At 42.1% G+C, this 23984-nt stretch overlaps 2 long non-coding RNA genes across 2 annotated transcripts in view; both read left to right on the plus strand.

Annotated features, from left to right (window-relative positions):
* Window positions 1–23984, plus strand: part of LOC146672537 (uncharacterized) — a 134939-nt gene that overhangs the window by 108455 nt on the left and 2500 nt on the right. The window lies entirely within an intron of this gene.
* Window positions 1–23984, plus strand: part of LOC146672538 (uncharacterized) — a 131309-nt gene that overhangs the window by 106748 nt on the left and 577 nt on the right. The window lies entirely within an intron of this gene.

Raw genomic sequence — 23984 nt, forward strand, 5'->3', positions numbered from 1 at the left:
ATGAACAATATTTGTCTCTTATATATGATACATCTGTATACACACTGTCACAGATACTTGTCTGTGAGTGAAGTGATTAATATAATAACTATAATATCTCTTTATCTCAGTCGGTGATCCCCACATGCTTCAAGGAGTCCATCATTGTTCCTGTCCCGAAGAAACCCCACCCTGCTTCTCTCAATGACTATCGCCCTGTAGCCCTCACCTCAGTAGTGATGAAGTGCTTTGAACGCCTGGTCAGAGACTTCATCATTTCTTCACTACCAGACACACTGGACCCACTACAGTTCGCTTACCGTCCAAATCGTTCCACAGACGATGCCATCTCTCATCTCCTCCACACATCACTCACTCACTGGGACACTAGAAGGGGGAATTATGTTAAAATGCTCTTCATAGACTACAGCTCTGCATTTAACACCATAATTCCCTCCACACTCACCACCAAGCTGGAGCATCTGGGACTCAGCTCATCTATGTGTCAGTGGATCTCCAACTTCCTAACTGGCAGACCACAGGCAGTAAGGATGGGCGGACATGTCTCAGCCTCCACCACTCTCAGCACTGGAGCCCCCCAGGGGTGTGTTCTGAGCCCCCTGCTGTACTCTTTGTACACATATGACTGCGTGGCCACTACCAGCTCCACCACCATCATCAAGTTTGCTGACGACACCGTCGTGGTGGGCCTGATCTCTGATAACAACGAGACGGCCTACCTGAAGGAGATTAGGAATCTGGAGAACTGGTGCCAGAGGAACAACCTCCTTCTAAACGTCAGTAAGACAAAGGAGCTGATAGTGGACTTCAGCACTAAGCAGGAGAGGAACTACCAGACCCCCGTCATCAACGAGTGCCCAGTGGAGAGAGTGGACAGCTTCAAATACCTCGGAGTTCACATCACGCAGGACCTGTCATGGTCCTGTCACATCAACACCGTGGTGAAAAAGGCCCGTCAGCGTCTCTACCACCTCAGACGCTTGAGAGACTTCCAACTGCCCTCCAAGGTGCTCAGGAACTTTTACTCCTGCACCATAGAGAGCATCCTGACGGGAAACATCTTAACCTGGTTCGGGAACAGCACCATGCAGGACAGACGAGCTCTACAGAGGGTTGTGCGGTCAGCTGAGCGCACCATCCGCTCCGAGCTCCCTGACCTGCACTCAATCTACAGCAGGCGGTGCTGGACCAAGGCCAGGAAGATGGTGAAGGACCTCAGCCATCCCAACAACAGACTGTTCTCTCTGCTGAGGTCAGGAAAGCGATTCCGCTCCCTGAAGACCAACACAGAGAGACTGAGGAGGAGCTTCTTCCCGCAGGCCATACGGTCTCTCAATCACACCACCACACAGTACTGACCCACACATATGGTTCTTACACACACACTGGACTTTCTGGACTTTGTTTTCACTTCATCACTTAAATCACTGCTGCTGTTATTGTGTATATATTTATTTATACTTCTTGTGTATTTTGTTCATACATTCTTATATAGTTCTATATTGTGTATTTTGTTGTACAGTTATTTTATTTTCAATTTATATATTTTATCTTATTCTTTCCCAGTGTGTTGTACAGTTATTTCATTTTTAACCTTAATTTATATTTTATTCCTTCCTAGTTAAATTTACCCTTTTTAATTTTTCATATTTATTTCCTATCTTATTCATAGCCTTTTCCTTTTTTGTTTTCTTTAGGTCACGAGCAGTTGTCCAAGCATTTCACTACATATCATACTGTGTATGACTGTGTACGTGACAAATAAAATTTGAATTTGAATTTATCTATTCTGTGTGACTTAAAGCAGTTATGACATGGTCTGATTTTCTCACCCAATAAAGGAATATTTCATATATCAGTCTACTCTTCATTCTATCAGACACAGTTATCACAGCTCCTACATTTGCTTTTTACACATATATGTAAGCATTGAGCCACATTTAGTACCAACATATTAAATGAACAATATTTGTCTCTTATATATGATACATCTGTATACACACTGTCACAGATACTTGTCTGTGAGTGAAGTGATTAATATAATAACTATAATATTGGCCATATTATATTTACATTACCACAGTGAGATGACTTTAGTCTCATGAACAACATCAGCTAATTGTTATTTACAGCTAATCTTAAACGACTGTTCAGCACAGAAATGAAGCCCAACAATCATGTTTCACAGTCCTGTGGTCTCAGCCTCAGATACTCATCAAATCACACAGAGCTCATGTAGAAACAAATGAACTAAATATGTTCTCCTTCATTTCTGTCAAACAAAGCTGTATGAAACGTTTCCAGCTGTTAGTATCATGGTTGCTAGGCAACCTGGGCAGCGCGACGGAGGCTAGACGTCCCATTTCACGAGCCTACGAGCCTCGCACTTCGGCCTTAGCGGTCTTTGAGTACGCGGCCCTTGAGGACTTTAAAGCTGCAGAACCTGAATCGGGATACAGCCATGATGATCTCCAGCCTCGTGCTCGCCAACATTCTCACCTGAGTTAAGAAGACGATCACTGAAATGGTCTCAGCAGGTCCTTTGATGACAGCAATGAAATGCAGTGGTAAGGCTTTTTGGGGATTAAGTTCGTTTTCATGGCAAAGAAGGACGATGCAGTTCATCTGATCACTCCTCATAACATTCTGGAGTGCAGGCAAAATGCTATTATAAAAACTTAAGCAGCAACTTCTCCAGGTTCCAATATTTATGCAATTCTCAAACCTTTTGGCCACGACTGTATAACCTCTTCTGAAGTTTAGTGGATATTATACATGGTTATGCTCAGGATGTGTCGGCCAGTTTCAACTGGAAACGCCTTTTGGTTAAACTGTCAGCGAGGAATTTGCATTTGCACTGTTACATTTTTATATAACTTTAATGCACATAAACAACAGCTGCTTGTTTCAGTGAAAATACATTGATGGGTTTTTAATAAAGTTGTGCAGCTGTAAAGTATTTTGTCTGCTGTCAATTCTATCGTCAGCTACATCGTTATGGCAAATGTTCAAATGTATATGGTGATAAATATCTTTGGTCATATGGTCCTGCTCTGTCTGTCACCTTCTGTGTTGAGCTCATTGTTTCCTCTGTAGTGGCTGAGCTGAGTCCAAGTAGCTGAAAATGTTCCTCTGCTGCTCCGTCAGACTCTCCTCCTCCTGCTGATCAGCTGGGACACAAAACAGATCTTTGTTAGGCTCCACACTGCACTGAAGAGTCAAAGTGTCTCATATGTTCATCTGACAAGTAAAAGAACACATTTTTGTTTCCCGAGGTGGGCAACTTGTTGGAAACAAACACAAAAGCTTTGAGCACTGATACCTGCCATTGCTGGCATTGAAAGATCCAACGCCAGCAATGTGGATTGTCAAGACTCAAACCAATCATCAAGCAAAGACAACAGGGATCATTTGTTTCTGTTTATTTAGCATTCACAGCATTTGTAGTTGCCTTCTGTGCAGGGGAAGTCCACGCACACTGTGTGGTACCGCCATCCGCAGAAGGTGCATTCAACCTCTGTAAGAGAAACGAGGTTGTCTGAGACTGAAATGATATTCACTAAAGAAGTGGTGATTTGTAAAACTTCACATTTTGATCCGGGACGTACTCTGCATGAAAACAAGCGCTCACTCTTCCTGCTCAACAAATGACAAGGGCGGAGCCTTATACCACGTGATACAGAAGCTGTGCCGTGTGATGCTAAAATTAGCAGGGAAACAACAACGGAGAGCACGTCAGGGACTGTGCAAAACGAGGGATTTAGGAAAAGGAAGAGAGAGAAATAAAAGAGCAGGAGAGAGAGATGGAAGAGCAAGAGAGAGAGATGGAAGAGCAAGAGAGAGAGAGCCAGGGCATCGATTACTTTGCTCGCCCTGAACCTGCCATATTACAGGCCTTCTTAGATTACCACCCACAGCAGAACAGTAGCAGTGCAGTTGTGATGAGGGTGTTCAGCTGTAAAGATGGCACCAACAGGAAGTGGCTTACTTATTGCAAAGAACGCCATTTATTGTTCTGCTTTGTGTGTCTGGCATTTGCAAGGCTGACTGACACCAGCACATTTATAACAGGCATGAGTGACTGGCGACATATACATCTGCGCACAGAGGAGCATGAAAAGAGCAATACACACCAGACCTGTGCTGAAGCTTTTTTCTTAAGGTGCTCAAAAGGCAACATCAGGAGCTTGTTTGCTGGCAGTCAGTTGTCAGCTCACAGAGCACAAGTGAAAAAGAGACGGCAAGTTTTAGAGCGTATAGTGGATGTGATCAAAGTACTTGGGAAGAGGGGACTCAGCTATAGGCATGTGGAGAATGAGGCTGCATACACCTTAGGTGATAACACCATCGATCATGGTAACTTTCTGGAACTAATTGTGTTATTAGGCAAGTATGATATGTGCCTTGGAGAACATTTGAATGACTGCATTGAAAAAAAGCAAGAAGTTGCATCAGACCAGTGGATCAAGAGGTAGAGGATCTCTCATCACCCTACTCTCCAAAACAACTGTCAACTCAGTGATTGATGCACTTGGCCATCTCCTTCAAGAGAGCATCGCCAGTGATGTCCAGAAAGCTGGGATGTTTTCTGTTCAGCTAGACACAACCCAAGACATCACAGGTTATGATCAGTGTTCAGTAATCATCAGGTATGTTACTGAGTCTGTGCAGGAGAGGCTTGTCTCCATAGTGAGGTGCGAAGCATCCACGGGGCAGTACTTTGTAAACTTGCTTTCCGGAGTTTTAGAGCATCTGAATCTAGACAAGGCCATGTGCATTGGGAATGCAACAGATGGTGCTTCAAATATGCAGGGCCAGTACAAAGGCTTTTCAGCACTCATGACTGCCCAGTCTCCAACTCATGTGCATGTGTGGTGCTATGCACACATACTTAATCTTGTGATTGCTGACACAACACAAAGTGTCATTGAAAGTGGATCACTCTTTAATTTACTTAATGACATAGCTGTGTTCATCAAGGAGTCCTATCACAGGGTTAATCTGTGGGAGAAACAAACCAAAAACACAAGACACAGACGCCTTAGTCCAATAGGTGAGACACGGTGGTGGGCCAAGCATGATGCCCTCCAGAAAATCTTTGGACATTTTGGAAAACCAGATGATGGCCTCTTCGTTGATGTAGTGCTGACGATGGAAGCCATTGAAAAGAGGGAGAAAGAAAAGCCAGCTGTTTGTGCCAAAGCACGAGGCTTTAAAGAGTGTCTCTTGAAGCATGAAACTGTGTTAACAGCACAGATATTTCTTAGAGTGTTTGAGCAAACAACTCCTGGGTGTGTGTTAACACACACGAAACTCTGGCTGATTGGGTCCCACACCCAATTTCACACCTTGGCTCAGGTGATTAGAGGATCATCAGGGGGTCCTTTTGTCCCTCTGTGGGGGTCACGGGGTCACTCCCACTAGGTTTATATCTGGGACTCTCCACCATTTGACCTTAGAACTGAAGAAGCTTCTCGGATGAGAGGTGAAACGTCTTCAAGTAACTTAAAGAAGTCCAGACGCTTTTCTTTGCAAGCTCCTTTGACTACGATGACCTGGATGACTGAGAACCTTCACAGACATATGATAACTGGAGTGTGCAGCGTTTCCATGAGCAGTTTTCCTGCATCTTGACTCATGTGTGTGGAGTGTTCATAGCATCAGCATCATGTTTTTGTTTATTTGTTTTGTTGGGTTGAAAATAATTAAATAAACGTGTGATCATGCCTATGGATCACCATGGCACATATCTCCAGCCATATGATTTATTTATGCAGATGACAAAGTGAGTGTGAATGTGTCTGACATCACAGTGTTTTTGTGCACTGTGCAAAAGTAATTGCCTCTGATTGTGAGTGAGAGCAGTGATTTTGCGGATCACAAGCTATTGTAAAGGGAAAAAAAAGAGTGAAAAAGAGACAAATTACATTGTAGACGAAGAAAAATAATCATAGGAAAAAGGTTTTGTGTTGATCAGCCGAAAAACAACTACAATGTCATTTTCTGCTTTTAAGAAAGGATTGTTCACACAAACACAGAGAGAGAGAGAGATGTGTTGATTAAGCAGTGATGATGATAATGAACATGTCTTAGTTTGTCACTTTCAGGTGAAAAGCAGACCTGAATCAATTTTCCACATGCAGCGGTCGGAAGAAAGTTATAGTTTAACATCATTGGAAACGTTCAGGCCAAGTTTCTGGCTGACTTATTTACAGCACCATGTGTTTCTCAACCTCACAAGCAAGCTCACACCTCCCTGAAGACAAGGAATGCAGCTCCAAAGCAATAACATGGCAGATAAAGAGACAGCAGCAAAGTCCTGAACAAAAAGTCCCAGTGAGCAGCAGCAATGTGGACAAACAGCACCAGAGAAGAAGAGCAAACCCATCATCCTGACTGATCGGATGAATGGCACTGTGTTTCCAACAAGCTGCAACTTCACTATGCATGTGAAGAAAACTTTTGAGGAGAACTGAGGAGACTGTTGGAGTTTGACATTTGCCACCTGTGGAGTAAAATGGCAAGAAGAGACAGTGGAACACAGGACAAAGCTGAAGGAGAACTGCCGGCTGTGGACTGTTGAAAGTGGGAGAGGACAAGAGAGTGAGAGGACAACAGAGTGAGAGTAAGTGGAAACACAGAGTGCTGTTATTAAATGTGGGAAATCAAAATTTGGGTTAGCAAACCTGGGGAAAAGAAAACTGACTGTTTAAGTTGGAAAATTGAGACGGAGTCTGAAACAAATAGAAACATACAAAATCACACAAACAAGCAGAACATGCATTAACCCTACTAACAATTCCAAACACAAAATAACTCATGAAGACTCATAGCACATTAGTTAAGAAATGATTAAATAATAGCAGAGAAGTGTGTAGGAAAGGCAGGTTTAAGAACATGCTCTGCTGGAGATGCAGCTCCACAGACATGCATTAGACCTGCCTAATAACACAAACACCCATGCAATGAAAATTAGCTTATCTTTCATCAGTGTTAAAATAGTGTCAATTTAGCAGACACTTGTTATCAAATACTGAATTTATCCTAAAGAAAAAAAAATTGACTCTCTAGGTTGCAGGACAACAATTTAACCTTTGTGGGGGAAAAAGGATCCTGGTTTGACCAATCAGTGATCAGACAATAAATTTAGTGTTAAAATGGTAAATTGGGAGAAGCTTCCTGCTTGATTAATGCAGCATAAGTAATTTACTGTATGAGGGAAATTCTATTTTTGTGATACTATTTTGAACATGCTTTTCTGTCGTCCTGTCAACTTAGTGGGTTAATAGCTGATATGCAAATTAGTTGATCGGTTCTTAGATTAATGAAAGGTGACTGAATTCTAGCACGAGTGAATGAGATGTGTTGGAGTTGTTGTGTTGAGTGGAGACTCTAAAACACTGAGTTTCCTGTTTTGATGTGCGAGTGAATCCTGTATTTAGATACACAACTCTGAATACGTCAGAACAAACTTCTTTTGTGAAGTGCATGACAGCATGTCACATGTTTTATGATGAAGGGAAAAGGAAAATTGAATACAATAGATCTGTGGCCTAAATGAGTGAAGAGCACAGACCTGGTGATTAAACTCATAGCTAATAAGACATTAGGGTTATGTTGTGTGTTGTGCAGCTGATGGTTGGTTTGGAGTGAATCTAGCTGATGATTTTTCTTCTGTTGTGAAGTCGAGCCTGCCGATTAGTATGATGGTATGATGAACCATGCTAATGGTATGATTTACCCTCCTGAGATGAGGAGTTTGTGTCATGACTTAACAAGGCCTTTTTATTTTGATACTTTCACAGTGCACTGAAAGTTTGGTTTGATAATCTCTGTTATTTTTCATTTTATCTTTTGAACAGGCACTGATTTTGTTTGTCTATTTCTTTTCTTTAAGCAGATCTGCACGTCAGAAATTAAAAGTGCTATACGACCTGTCGAGAAAGCCTTACAAGTGAGTTTTCTCCACATTAAAATGGGCTCAGGAGAAAGCCACTTATTTGGGACAATTATTAAATGAATGTCCCAGCCTAAACCGGATTCAGCAAGGTAATCCGATCTAGAAGTTCTTTTTCTTTTTGAAATGACGTCATTTTGCTGGAAGTGGAAACTAAATGCGACGACAGGTTCCACTATCAGCAAAGAATGAATGAATGAATGGAAATAAAGAACAAACTGACTGACTGGTAAAAGCTGACAGGACATGACCACGACTCAAGGTTAACCTCCACCTAGACAGGACAAAAGGGTGGATGAATTTATGTGTTTTTTGTTACAGGAGCAGAAAGATGACAGCAACATTCGCGGTTGCATGACGATTTAATCTTTTAAATGCCATCTTTTCTGTCTGTGAATTTACTATGTGTGTGTCATCCACTAACTTGTGTTGCTCACAGACATTACTGTGAGAAAGTGTACACACCTGCGCAGCGCTAACATTTACATTTCTTTTTACAGCAGATGATTAATCATGTGTTTGATCATGTGATTTATAAGAGGATTAGTTAATGTTTTCCTACTACAGGATTTCTGGGTTTATATGTGACTGTCATTCTTTCCACAGCTAGGGTTGGCTACCTTTATGGTGTTTTTATGGCACCTCTGGAACCTGTTGACCTGTGTCTGACCTCCGTCTGACCACAGTCAATGTGTATTGCTAATGTTTGTTTCTTTGAGAATGCTGTGGAGGATTCGGCAGAAGCGGAAAGTGACATGAGTAAAACAAATATGAGGTTACGGTGTTTCTGGGAAAGTTGAATATGGGCTCTTAGCTGGCCACTTTGAGCCCATAGTAATATATGAGTGGAGTGAATTTGCTTAAGAGAAGTCACCGATTACATTAATGTTAACTGAGCACATGGGATGATCCATGTCTGAGGCAAATTAGGGAAATAATTGTAGTTTCCCGATTTGAGAAAACCTGCACATGACACTTGTCTTGCTGATGTTGAATGCTTATTACTCTTCTGATATATTGTTTATAAGAGTGAAGTTGATTTTATTGTATGCAGGCTCCTGGTGGAGCCAGTTTTTAAGACAGGGATCCTGGTTTGGTGAGTTGACGCATGGTTGTCCATGCGTCAAGAGGTGGGGTCCAGAATTAACATTAAACAATGTTTACTATTATTGTTGCAGTGATTTGTGTGATTAGCTGTTTATTTACAAGTATTAAATCTATGCAAGTGGTGCACCCATGTTCAGATGAGGCTTTGATGGCCTATTAGTGAAGTTCACTGAACTAAAGAATGTGGTTTGATGATTGTTGACATGCTCTCCAAATAGAAGTCTTTCTGAAATACAGGTGCAGCAGTGAGAAGCGAGAAACATTCCAGGCATAGCCCAGGCAGTGGTTGAGGTCAAAGGTCAAGCTGGTTGGGGCCCATCATGAGATCAGACCTTGGAGCCACAGCAAGGACCATGAAACTGCCTGCAAAATAGCGGAGAGACCCTCCTGGATTTATCAGAGCCACTGCAAAGAGGTCGAGGTCCCAGGAAACCCCAGCACCCTCAAGACAGCACAATAGAGAAATCTCACACTTGGTTGTTTCGGTGGTGAGGGGGGAGTGCTGATTGAGCCCCCGTAGGGTAAGCTCGCACTTCAACCTCCAGCCTCTGATCAACTCTAGGGCAACCAAGTGCGAGGCGTGATGGCTGAATCAGCTGAACCAGGAGGAAGGCAGAGAAGCTGAGTGTTTTGAGACAGATCCAGCAGGCCCAAAATCAGGACTATCCATGACGAGAAGGAGTGCCTGAGAGGATCGTCCACAGGATGGGAGCTGAGGCCAGGAGAGAGACTTCAGGAGGATCAGAGATCATCTTCAGCAGCGTAGGGACAGGAAAACTCGAGGGATGACGGGAGCGTGCCAGGCTCCATCGACAGCGCAGAAGGAGTTCGAGGATGACATCATGATTCTGTGAAAAGCACAGGAACCAGAAGCTATGGTGGTGATGACAGCAGTTTCCTATGAACATCACCTAATGCTGTGCCACTGTACTGTGAATACGATGATACCCTGAAGACTGCTGGGATCACAACAGCAGTAAGATAATGGACACCTGCACCCTTTCCACAGAGGTGTTTCTCTGCAGAGCGTGGACAATGAAGGAGTCATAAATATCCCTCTCACAGGACGAAGGCTTGAATGAGGTGATGGGGGTTGGTAGAGGCCATAAAACTAGAGTGCTGAGAGGTCTGCAGCTTTGGAAATAGCTGAGACCCATGTTGACAAACAACAAAACTAACTGGTATGTTTGAATGTCTATTCTACATACATTTGGACTCTGGTCCTATGGACAGTGATGGAAACAACTGGAAGAGACATTCATGACGCCCTGCAGAACTCAAACCACTCTGCAGAGAGACATGTGATTTGCACACCTGGAGAAAACACCACCAAGCTGAGATGGTTTTGAAAATGTTACTTTCTTATTTTCACTATTAAATTAACAATTTCTTTGTTTGTTTGTAGGATGCAGTTTGCCATGAGATGAGCTCAATGAGGAATGGGTTAACCGCTAATACATTTGTTAAACTGTGTATTTTTTCAGTAATTTAGGGTGATTTGACATATGCTGAATATAACAATGTTTGCATTGAAACTGTCAGACATGAGGTATTCGTAACTGGGGACTTTTCAAGCATAAACGTCAATAAGGGGGGAATGTTAGATTTTATATTGTTGATTGTCATTTATGCTTAGAAACATTTACTCATATATGCTTAGAAGTATATAATCATTGGTAGATTGAAAGGATGTCTCATCCTAAAAGAGGTCTGTATTAACTCTGTGTAGAGGGGGGTGCATACATTCCTCTATTCAGTATCCTTGGTATAAATCACATACTCCCTAGGAGAGTTTATCTTTGATTTATGGTATAGCAAGCACACGTATATCTGTTTAAGTATAAGAGCCTTTTGTTAGATGGACCCAGACGTCCTGGCACCAGCTAGCACCAGAGTCTTCACAGGGTCACATCTTGACCCCACACAGATCTCTCTCACACTCACACACACACACACACACAGACACACACACACACAGACACACACACACACAGACACACACACACACACACGGTACTCTTTGTTTGTATGTAGAAGTCATATGTTAATGAACTTATGCATATTCATGTAACCTCAATAAAAGAACAGTGGTACGGGAGAACGGACGAGAGCAACTGGGGTCAAGCGAAGGGACGGCGCTTTGTCCGGTTTTCTCCCGTGCACGAGAAACATGAAGAAGCTTGCCTACTTGTGTCTTGCTTTGCAGTGTAATTATATTGTCTCCAACGTTCCAGCGGATGGGTTCAAGCTACAAACCTATCATAGGTAACGAGGTAAGTTCCATGTCTGAGTCAGAGTCGTCTGGGCAGTGTGCCATTGCGATTTCAAAAAAATTAAGCCGCTCCAGGGCACAGCGCAGTTATTGATATAGCAGTAAAAGAGTCAGTTAGGTCAGACTAGAAAGACAAAACTGCAAAAATGCGTTCAAGATTAAATTTAGAAAAACCACATATAAAATTTCGCCCAACAACTGAAATTAGACTGGAGTGATCAGAACCATGTTATTACAATAGCATGTCTGCAACACTAGAGCTCAATGCAAGATTAGTTTTAAGTCGTTTCGTTATACTGAGCCGAAGACCAGCACCAACGGTTGTAGTCGGCCAAGCTATCACTTACATGTGCTACAGTCAGTCTCAGCAGAGGGAAAGGGGAATGAAAAGCCAGCAGAAATGTTCATGTCCAGGCTCTCCACAGAAGAATTAATCCTTAGAAGACGAAACCAACAACAAATAACAAATCCACGGAGTCCATTCGCGTCGCGGAGTCAGCTTCTCTCTTTTTCTTTCTCCCAAGCGGAGCAGCGGCACACCACGGTATCCAGAAATTAGTCGGGTCCCACCTGAGCTGAGGCTGCGGCCATGGCTGGAGAAAACGTCCGAGTGTCCGCAAAACTGGGGGGATTTCCGAGACAGTTCACGTGCTAGAAGAGAAGAATCCTCGGCGGGATGCAAAAATCGAAAATCTCCTTCATGTTTTCCTGTGTTTTATTCTCAGTTACTTTCACACAAAGGCATCTGCTGTGATTTTCACAATTCTGATGAAGTCTCATGTGTATCAGTACTGATAAATGATCAGAATTATAATATTTCTGACTGTCTGAGGCTAAATTGAATCAAATCAGGACTTTGAGAACCGGAATTGAATGGATTATAGAAATCAGTGATGATACTCAGCCCTAGTGAGCAGCCTAGGCCTGAGAGAAGTGGATGTAGCTGTGGGTAATAAGAAAAGATGAAAAGAACTATTGATAACTTTTTTGTTAAGTTAAGGCCTGATCTGTCTGAAATTCATAGCCAGTGCTCTGACACGGTGCCATCAATATTTGAATGCTGAAAAAGCACAGTGTATCCAGAAAACACATTATATGCTGCAATAAATGCACTGCCCAAGTGTCCCCTCTCCCCATGGCCTTTCAGCAGCAGACAGCAGCAAACAGGTCGTCAGAGGAGGCCAAGATGATGATTAAGTTTAACATTTTCTACAATATTGACAAAGCACTTTAAGCACAAGTTTGTTAGTTAATAATTTAGAAATTAATATTGTCTGTGTGGACTCCCCCCCCCCCCCAAAGAAAGTGCACATGTAAAACTGCGGTGTTAAGCGATGCGGTTGAAAAATTTGAGTGCGCCTAACTTTTGTGCCGGTACGCCTAAATTTTTAAAGTTAGGCGTACCGGTGCGCCCATGTCAAAAAGTTAGTCTAGAGCCCTGAACTCTCAGTAATGCCATAGTGATCGTTTGATGGACCTGCAGCGGAGTTCAGACCCAGACACGGCTAGTGACGTCAGCTGAACAACCGGATATGCTGGACTGTCTGTAGCGGAGATGACAATAAAGTTTACTTTGACTTCAGCAGCGCGCAGGCGCACCGAGGGCTCTCGCGCTCACTTTATAGAATTTAGAAAAAACATCGGTGCAGATTATAAGTCTGTATCATAATATCTGTTTGTTGTTTTTATTTTGTTTTGCGAGTTGGTTATTAGATGCCGCTCCAGCCAGCCAGAGACTCCCCGCCGCCCCGCCCTCTCCTCCCTGTGCCGCCAGCAGCAGGCGCACCTCGCAAACGGAGGGCGCCCTTACTCCCAGCAAATGGCTGATAGAAAACCGATCGGTGCCTACGAATTTCCCAATATGCGCTGGCATGACGTCGGGGAAGCATGGGTACGACCGATTATTTTATTTTTTTCTTGCCCGTGATGCCCCCCCCCACCACGATGCATTCTATTGGTTTGCACACTTACACACACCCAGCTGTGGTTTCCTGTTTTGCTGGACTCTGGAGAGCCCCGCCTTTAACGCTCTTCTCTCACAGAGAGCAACAGAAAACTTGGAAAAACTCCAGATTGACTGAACTCAGTTCAAAGTTACCTTGACACCTTTAGATGTGAGACGTAGTGATGGTCCGCTTGAAGCTGACGCTCCGGTGCGTGTGTCAGAAAGATCAACGCGCTGCTTCAGAAGCACCGTGTCGAGGCTTGATTCGTTTGGCCAGAGTCACGTGATCAGTGACGTCTGAAGCTTCGTTTAGAAAGTACCTTTTTTTAAATCGAACTTTATTGAAACACAATGAGTATACAACATACAAACAGATGAAGTTTACAAAAGAAGAGAACATGAACATACAGAACCAGGAGTAAAAAAATGATGATATGAGTAGGCGAAAAAAATCAACATATAAATATTGTTCTGAGAGGCTTTTTTATTGGTTGAGTCTGAAATTGATTGTATGTACAATTCATATCCTTATAAAACGGCAGAAATATGGTGTTTTATTAATAAACTTACATTTATGGATATAAAATAGCTAAAAGTATTAACAAATATTTTATAAAAAACATTTATCATTCTTCCTGGGGAACTTAAAGAAAAAGAATAAAACATTTTCCCATCATAAAGAAAACTCCCTTAAAATATGGACAATAACAAAACTGCTAAATTCTTCCAGAATCTCTGTGTAGAGGAACCAAAAGAGATGTGCCACAGTTTCTGGATGATCCCCACAGAAAGTTCAATTAGTATTTATGTCTCTTTTAAATGTTACCATATAGTGACTGGCTGGGTCACATTTATGAAGAATTTTATATGAGATTTCCTTCACCTTGTTCACAATTAGATATTTATGGGATCATCCAGACTGTCTTCCAGGTGATATCTGGAACATGTCGGTTCCAGTAAGATATTCTATATATGGGAGAGACATGATATCTTCTTGGAATAAACTACGTATTCTCTTATTGCTGTTACCAAGTTCCTGTGAAAAGCAGATTTTTCCCACTGCTGACTCAGCTGGATCAGGGAGAGTGACTGAGGCAGATATTGAGCTGTCAGTGTTTTTATATAACATTAAAGTCCCTGAGGGTATGGCACCAAGCACCATTGAGAATTCCCCCAACAGTGTTTGACAAGTTTGACGAGCATCTTGACTTTTGGTCTTTGGATATCAACAGTCCTGGATATGTGACTTCTTGTTTAACAGAAATGTTACAGAGAGCATTTGCAGTGCAGCCTTTAATTGCTAGTAATTCACATTTTTTTAGATTTCGACATAAAGCAGATGCCTCAGAGAAATCACTAATAACACTAAGGGCTGGACGGATTTGATTTGCATTCTTCAAGAAGAGTGTGGTGTCATCAGCTAGCTGGCTGATGATGAGCTCCTTATCAGCTGTGCTGATTCCTTGTATAACAGGTCAAATCTCGGGGTGGAGTCTTAATCGTTTTAATTGAGCTATTGCCATTCGTGTACAAGGTTTTGATAGCTTTACAGAAAAATGCCAAATTTTTCCAAAGACTGGAAAATAAATTGATGTTCAATTGTATCAAAAGCCTTTTAAAAATCCAGGAAGAGAATGAAGCTATAGTCAGATACCAAATCAGAGTAATCAAGTAGATCTAAAACCAGTCTCATGTTCTTAGAAAGGTGTCTGTTTCTCATAAAGCCTGATTGTGTCTCATCGATAATTGTGTCCAAGAACTCTTTCATTCTGTTAGCAAGTACTAAAGCCATAATCTCATAGTCATCATTGAGCAGACAGATGGGTCTCCAATTATCAATAAGAAGTAAGTCTTTGTTTGGCTTTGGAATAAGTGTTATGAGACCCTGAGTAAGAGTAGGAGGGAGGATGTTATTCTCTACACTTCCTATGAAAAGCTGCAGTAAGAACGGAGCCAGGAGATTAGAAAATGATTCATAAAACTCTGCAGTTAAACCATCTGTGCCGGGAGATTTGTTGGCCTTAAGTGCAGAAATAGGATTACAAACGTCCTCCACAGTCAGAGGGCTGTCACAGTGACTTCTATCTTCCACAACAATAGTTTTTAGGTTTTTAATATTATTGAGAAACAGCGTTGAGACATATATATATATATATATATATATATATATATATATATATATATATATATATTCTACTTTTCTAAATGATTGACTATTTCAATGGAGAACCTAAATGACACGGACCTGTGTTTGTTATTACATATCTCTATTTTGAATGTGACAAGTCTATCATTGCCTGTTATTCATAGGTATTAACAGAGTTTTTGGCCTTTTTTTCCTCTATAACAGTTAATTGACTCTTTACAGTGGCCTGCTATGGTTAATAATAACATGTTCAGTCATGAGTGAAATCAAAGCTTTTCTTCACTTTAGCATTTAACATTCCCAACAATATAATGTGATACCTTAATTAAAACACAGCTAATAAAACACAATTTTCTTAATGCAAACATCAGTGACTCAACATTAGCAACCAAAGGGTTCAGTCTGCAGCTCACACTCATGTGAAGCTACAGCCTCCCCCTTTAGTCTCTGTCATCCTTCTGCTCCTGCACAAACAAAGCAAGACAAAACCTCCACCCTTCTTCTACAGGCTGGGTGAATTGTTGTGGACATTCACTAATCCTAAAGTCGGCACCGTTTTTGTCTCAGTATCAAGTCAGTTAAACTTTTAGTCGTCAGTCCGTCACAGTCCAGTCACATGCATACATCCACACACATTCATACCAGATATTGCTGATAATGGAGTCTCACACGCAGCCTATTCGAGCCTCCATCACCAGCAAGATGACGTCATCATTTTAAAGGAAAACAGCTCCTTGTTTTTGGACTGGATTGACTCGCTGCAATCCTTTTAGGCTCAGGACTTCTCATGTGATCAATGTCACATATCAGTGAATTTCTCCCAAGCCCATTATAATCATGGAGAAAAACACTTTGCCGCTGTTTCCAGTAAGAATATTTTATAGCGCTTTAAAGTTCAACCTCTCAGGTCTGGATTAAAGAGCTGATTTGTTAAATCGGGAACTCACAAAATACCAAAATATCACCACCGGTGGATCACACCTCTCAGATGTTCTTATCTCAGTGCACTGTAACAAAAGCACAAACAAACGCAACCAATAAAATACTAATAAAGTAACAAATACTGGGGCCCATTGCAAACATGTCCAAGCATAAAACCATCTTTCTCTCTCTTAGAGAAAGAAAACAATCCAAACCTCACTGATAAAATCAACCTAGTGTCAAGCAAAACCCAAAAATCAACCAAAACTTCACCAGAAAGTTTTCCTCCCTCCCGGGACAATATTGTGCAGGAATACAGGCACCGTAACTCCTTTTTGCACTGACAAAAACATGTTGGATTTACTTGATTCAATAGTGGACACTGGTTGCACACAAAGGTTTTGCTTTGGCAGAAACTTAAACAACTGAGTTAAATCAACACAACCTTTTCATATTCAGTAAAGCTGCATGTTGTGTTCATAAAACACGATTGAAACATGTTCAGATGGAGTAAGTTGAGCTCCTGGAACATTTTAATCCTTCAATTGAAATTGAATGGGTCTACAACAACTACCATCCTCCTATCTCTATCCTGGTTGCAGCAGGGCTGGGAAATAACCCTGAAGTGATAGGTTACCAGGCAGGGTACACCCTGGACAGCTCACCAGTCTATCAGATAGAAACACACAGCCGTTTACATTCATGGATAATTTAGCCCAGGACCTTCTTACTGTGGAGCAACAGCACTAACCAGCATGCCAACAATGGAGGAAATACAGGAAAGCTATGATTTCCTGTATTTGAGGCAGAATTCTTTTGTTCTTGCCCTTGACAGGTTAATCCACAATAAATAGCAACAGCATGCATGTGGTGTGTGTGTCGTTGTCTGCCTCTTATAACTCCAGTGATTTTCCTGTAGTTTGAAATCTTATGCGGTGTTGACACAATAATTTGTTGTAAACCAGGAAATTCCCAACTGTGGTAGAAAGCACAGCTTAGCCTTAGCAAATGTTCAAAGAAAAGTCGTCACGTCCTGATTTCTGCTTCACTGATAAATATTGTCACACTGGGGTTTTTGCAAATGATATCAGTGAGCACTGTGTGGCAGCTGGAGTCAGACAACTGAAGCTCCCACAATCAAGACCACAAACAGCTTTCAAAGGAGATTTGAAGCTTTTCTGGCAGCAAGCTTCATGATTTATGGGACTGGAACTGGAACAGAAACTACCTGATCACCAATGGTGAGCTGGCATGGAATTATTTTTATGACATTTTATCAAAGTTATAAATAAGCATGCCCATTAACACATAGTGAGTGAGCATGTTGTCTTCCCACGCAGTGAACAGCGGACGCTAATGTTTTTGTCACTTTTTACAGAGTCAAACTCAAAGTAAGGTCAGTGCTTCCACGCTTTAAACGCTGCACGCTCACACTCTCTCCACACTCGATAGATTATCCATTGTTCATCTGCACACAGCTGCGGTTTTAGTAACGCAGTAACGCAGCGTGCTTACGGGAAAGTAACAGTAATCTAATTACCTTTTTTGCAATAGTAATCCCTCACTTTACTCGTTTCTTGAAAAAAGTAATCGGATTACTTCCCATCTCTGGTTGGAGCTGTGCACTTGTGGGTTCCACCTTGTGTACACGTTTATCTTTGCTGTGTGTACTTGTACCTCTGAGTGGAAGCTGAACTCTTGAGTTCGAGTATCGAAGCATCAGCTGTGACGTTAAAGTCCAAACAGCTCGTTCATTTGACGTGCAAATGAACGAAGGTAACGCCGTTTTCATGTGGATGTGTCACTGAGACACTTTCCACATCCACAGCTCACAAAATGGGAAAACTATAGAAGTATAACAATGAAGAAGTTACTATGTTACGGGTCCCAAGGATGAAGACCTCGATGACAAATATGTTACCTGTAAAAGCAGGTGAAGAGCAGAGTAAGGAAGACACGATGCGTCTCTGCTTTCCTCCAGAACGTGTCTGAGTCTGATTTATTTCACACAAATAAATGCTATAAAACACTAAACATGAGCTTTCAATATACTGTTCAGCTGGTTCCTCATTCACATCAATTACATTTACTTATTTCACAACATCAGTGAAATATACTCTTTTTAACTGGTTCAGTTTCTCAAGTTCACACTTCTTTCCATAACAGCTACATCCTTTTATCATATCAATAAACACATCACATTGTCTTCTGCAGTGTCTTACTGGCTAAACAGTTCTATTCAATAACAGCATTGGTAAATACATTACATTTGTTCCCTCCAGTAATTTACTGGCAAAATCACTATTTAGTGCATCATGAAACACAGCTTGTTGAATCAACCCATGAATGCCTCTGTTAGCTACACAGAGTTGCTCAGAGTGCTTGTGTTACACTAGCTAATCTACTCAGTCACTTTAACAGAACTATTAACATTCACATCTCACAGAACTGATTTGATTGGAGCATTACAACACGTTTGCACAGAGCATAGGAGCGCACTGACTCTGCTTCACGAGCGCTCCACCTAACGAGCGGGCTCGCGGTGCGGTCGCGCGGGACACTCCTCTGGTTTTCTCCCGTGTTTACATATAAATAACTTTGGCGGACCGCCTTAACTCTCCCATTCACATTAACGTGGGTAACCATGGTGACAATAAACAACATTTTCGGTGCGAGCACCGTGTACCGACCTGTAAAAGCAGGTGAAGAGCAGAGTAAGGAAGACACGATGCGTCTCTGCTTTCCTCCAGAACGTGTCTGAGGAAGCAGCGGAAGGTGGGCTCCACTTACTGCACCCCGAAACCCCGGAGCAAGCACCAAAGTTCCGCCCTCACTGCTTTCTAACATAAAATGAATCCCTGTTACATGGATTTTCTATCCTCTTAAAGAAACTGAAAATAAATACATATAGCAATGAAAAATGTCCCGTTACATGAGTGTTTTACACAAAATAATATTCATGTGGTCATTCCCTCACAGGGGTGCCACAACTACACTGCTGTTTTGACAGAGACACAGTGTGTTTATCTAACTTGGCTGAAGCCAAAGTTCTCCAGACAAATTCAGTCTGTTTCTGCCAAGTGTGAACTCACTGGATGAGCGCCAGATACACAGAATCAAAAAGGGATAAATTACTTTTCTTATGTCATGTTCCCGTCACAAACTGGCTCAAGGAGAGGGGAAGCAGGAGTCCACAGATGAAATGTTCCTATAAATAAAGTGGAATTTATTCAAACTTTACCAAAACTTCAACACATCAAATACAAGCAGCTCAGCAGGGAGTGGATGTGTGTTGCATGTGCCAGGTGGATGCAGAGAGAGGCCAGGGCCACGTTCAAACCTGAACACGCTGCACAGTGTTTTGTTCCATTTGTTAGGGATGAATGAAATGCTTCCTTGAAAGGATGTGTGCAGTCACCAGTGGGCGTGGAAGCATGTGCGCCCTCATTTGGTGGGTGTGCAAGAAAAGTCATCCTGTCACACAGCAATGCCTACATAAATCACACCACTCTGCTTAAAATAATAATGTTTAGTGAAGCAGGTGAAGCAAAGGGCTGCTTTTAATAGGCTGGGAGACCCAGGTGTGCTGCTTTAGCTGCTGAGCCTCTTATGACAGAGCAGCGGAGAGTGGTAAGAAGGGAGGAGGGGGTCTGGCTGTGTTTGTGAACGATAGATGGTGTAACTCTGGGCATTTCTCTATCAAAGAGACGCTATGCTGTAAGGACATTGAGCTGCTAGCGGTTAGCATGAGACCGTACTATCTACCACGAGAGTTTACACACGTGATTATGATAGCTGTGTATGTCCCGCCCTCTGCTAACGCTGCAGCAGCCTGTGAGGTCCTGCACACTGTAACCAGCAGACTCCAAACACAGCACCCTCAGGCCCTTTTCCTGATCTCTGGGGACTTTAAAGATGATGTAACCATTTAATTATGGTTACATAATTAACTCAGTCATCTTGGGTCCCTCTGTGCCTTCTGGTATTCCTGCAGTTCTTAAATTATTCCTCCTGGAGTGCCTCAAGAGCTCCACATCTCTCATCTAACTTCTTTACCTCCGCAGACAAACGCTCCACAGTGGCCTGGAGAGTGGCGATGGTGTCAGAGTGGTTCGAGGCACAGTCCTGCAGTTCAGTCAAAGTGTTATCATGCCTGGCCACGTCGCTTTTTATGTCCGAAATTGAGGGCTGGATGCTCTGGTTCAAGGATGATATCTCGCCTCCTATGGTGGTAGAAATCTCTAATATGCAAGTGTCCAGTGCTAGTTAGTTAGTTCTAGTTCTAGTGGTTAGTGGGGCTTTATTTGATGATTCTAGTGTGTGTTACATTGTTGTCATATTGTTGAGTCGCAGAGCTGTACAGTGTTACAGTTTCTGTAGAGTCTGGTATAAGGAACTCAGATCCCTCTGTGAATAATGTTCACTGAAACTGATCTGTAGTTAATGAACTAGTCAGGATTTACACTAGAGAATGTTTCTGCCATTACATGGCCTGTATTTGTAGAGCGCTTTACTCGTCCCTAAGGACCCCAAAGTGCTTTACACATCCAGTCATCCACCCATTCACACACTGGTGATGGCAAGCTTGTAGCCACAGCCACCCTGGGGCGCACCGACAGAGGCGAGGCTGCCGGACACTGGTGCCACCGGGCCCTCTGACCACCACCAGTAGGCAACAGGTGAAGTGTCTCGCCCAAGGACACAACGACCGAGACTGTCCCAGCCGGGGCTCGAACCGGCAACCTTCCGATTACAAGACGAGCTGCCAACTCTTGAGCCACGATCGGCCCACATATTGTTGTCTTTTGTTGCAGACACCAAGTGTTGAGATCCTGTCTCAACCTCCTACATTCTTCCAGCAGGTTACACATTATTTTTTGTATTTGGAATCAAATATATGTGTCAGTTGGGCCTAGTGCAGGGGTCAGCAACCTTTAACACCCAAAGAGCCTTTTGGACCCGGTTTCCACGCAAAGGGTCAGGGTTCGGGAAAACACTGGGAGCCGCAAATACTTTGTGACATCTAAAATGAAGATAACACTGTGTATATTGTTTTTACCTTTATGCTTTGTGTGAACAACTACAGTGTGTTGCTTATGAAATCCATGAAGTGCTACAGAGAAAATTACATTTGATTTATGTAATGAACACATTTTGAGCTCTTAAAGAAATATAACAAAGGAAAGCTGAACTCCAATGATCCATGTAGCAAACACAAACTGTTATATCGCCTTTGGGCTTTTGGAGCCTTGACCTGACTTTTAAAAAAAGCGCGTTCATGCAAACATCGTCGGGTCTGCCGTGATATGTTTACAACGGGACTTCTGCTCCTGAACCTCTGCGCACAGCGTCTGCAGGTAAGGTAACTTTATTTATACCCAAAGGCAAGGTAAATTTGCTTTACAGACAAATGACAGCATTTGACATCCCTTTAAAAACACACATACCTAGTAAATATATAAAACTCACTGTGACACATACTTTAATATTTCGAATCAAAAACAGTTCTTATTTAATTCAGTGACAGCAACGGGGACAAAGCTATTTTTATAACGCTTTGTCCTGCATCTCGGAAATAGAAACCTCCGTCCTGAGGGAAGAAGCTGAAATTCACCCCTTAGAGGATGGGAACCATTTTTAAGGATTGATAAAGCCATCCTCTGTACCTGCTCAGAGTACAGGGAGGCTAAACAAGACTGTGGCTCACCTATCAGACGACTGGACCATCTCACTATCTGATTCAGAGAGTTTTTCTCTGTGACAGAGGTCTGACCGAACCATGCCACCAAACAAAAGGATAAAACAGACTCAATAAAAGAACGAGAAAACAAAGTTAAAAATTTTTGGTCAATGTGGAAATGAACAAGTTTCCTAAGGCAATAAAGGTGCTGGTGACCCTTTTTACAAACTGATTTGCAATTTTGATCAAAGTTCAGTTTTTCATTGATTATGGTCCCAAGATATTTATATGATTGTACTTGCTCTATTTTCTGACCTTTAATTAAAGTGACTCCGTGCCCATTTTGTTGTTTCCTAAAATCAACAACCATGTCTTTTGTTTTAGATATGTTCAGCTGGAGATAAGACTCCTCCCACCACTGAACAAAGTCATCAATGACTGGGCCGTGGTTAGTTTCACCCTCTTTCAGTAAGCTGACAATAACAGAGTCATCTGCATATTTAACAATGACCCTGTTTTCATGTCTGCCCTGACACATGTTTGTATAGAGAGTGAATAATAAGGGCGATAGGACGCAGCCTTGAGGAGAACCTGTGGAGGAGAACACTGGGTCAGACAGAACCCCATTTATTCTCACTCTTTGTGACCTGTCAGTTAGAAAATCTAAAATCCAGCCCAGCAGGTTTTTCCTGATTTCAAACTCTTCTAAAAGTCTTTTAATTAAAATATGGGGCTGTGTTGTATTAAAAGCCGAAGAAAAATCAATGAGAAGAAGTCTTGCAAAAGTCCCTTTACTCTCTACATGTTTAAGAATCAGATTTAGTAAAGTCAAAAGTGTGTCCTCCACTCCTCTGTTGGGCCTGTATGCAAACTGCATTGGATCCAGCTGACCTTCAGTCTCTTCATAATCACATTTCTGAGGATTTTTTCAAAGACTTTCATGACAACTGAAGTGAGGCAACAGGCCTGAAGTCGTTTAGATTTAGGGACAGGAACCACGACTGCTTCTTTGCAAAGAGAGGGCACATGTTGTGTTTGCAAGGATTTGTTAAAAATAACCTGAAATATAGGCCTGAGTTCATCAGCACAAGATTTAATTAGGCGGCCACTAATATTATCAGGACCTGGCTCTTGTTCACATTGACTGTATGAAAGGCCTTTTTAACATCGCTGAGTTCAATGATAAAGTGCTGAGTATCTCTCAGTTTCTGTTTCAGTTCCCAAATATCCTCGCTGAAATCAGAAGAACTAAAACGAGCATAAAACATGTTTAAAGCATTTGAAAATCTCTGTCTGAATTAAAACATCTAAAATGACCTGACTGCTGCTCTGGGGGTTTTGAAACCCTGCTATGGTTTTCATACAAGTCCAGGCAGACCCAAAAGTTTTTGCAGCAAATTTGCTTTCAAGAAGGTTGTTAAGTCTAATTGTTGAATGTTGCCATTGTGTTTCTTAAATTTGTATAGTCTTAGTTTAAGCAGTAGGATCAAAGCCATTCCTTTGATCCTGACCACCTCTCCAGCCACTCTGTGCTGGGGGAGGTTTTATTGTAGATACATCCTATCTGAAAGATCTGTTTCTTTTGATGTAAGCTTCCTGGGTTTATGACCCTTTGGTCAGCAGGAGGTCTGACTGACACACACACACACACACACACACACACACACACACACACACACACCCCCAGTGTATACATTTACATACAGTCCTTGTCTTTGTAACCAAAGGGGGGTTGCAGGGGGAGGTGTTTTGTAAACTATTGTTTAAAAGTATTTAATAATCCTAGAGTATAAACTAATTCTAGAGTGAGTATAACGACTGCTCATCTCCCTCCTGTTTGAGACATGGTATAGCCAATGGCTCAAAATAGCAGCAGTCTTATACAAATTATTAGGCAGTACTGGTTTATCACACAGATAATAAACACCATCCTGCAAGCTTGCTCCCTCTGTAAGT

This window comes from Rhamphochromis longiceps, linkage group LG3, assembly GCF_057381845.1.
Source record: "Rhamphochromis longiceps isolate RC_006_pf linkage group LG3, R_longiceps_female_GT1.1, whole genome shotgun sequence".
Taxonomy (NCBI): domain Eukaryota; kingdom Metazoa; phylum Chordata; class Actinopteri; order Cichliformes; family Cichlidae; genus Rhamphochromis; species Rhamphochromis longiceps.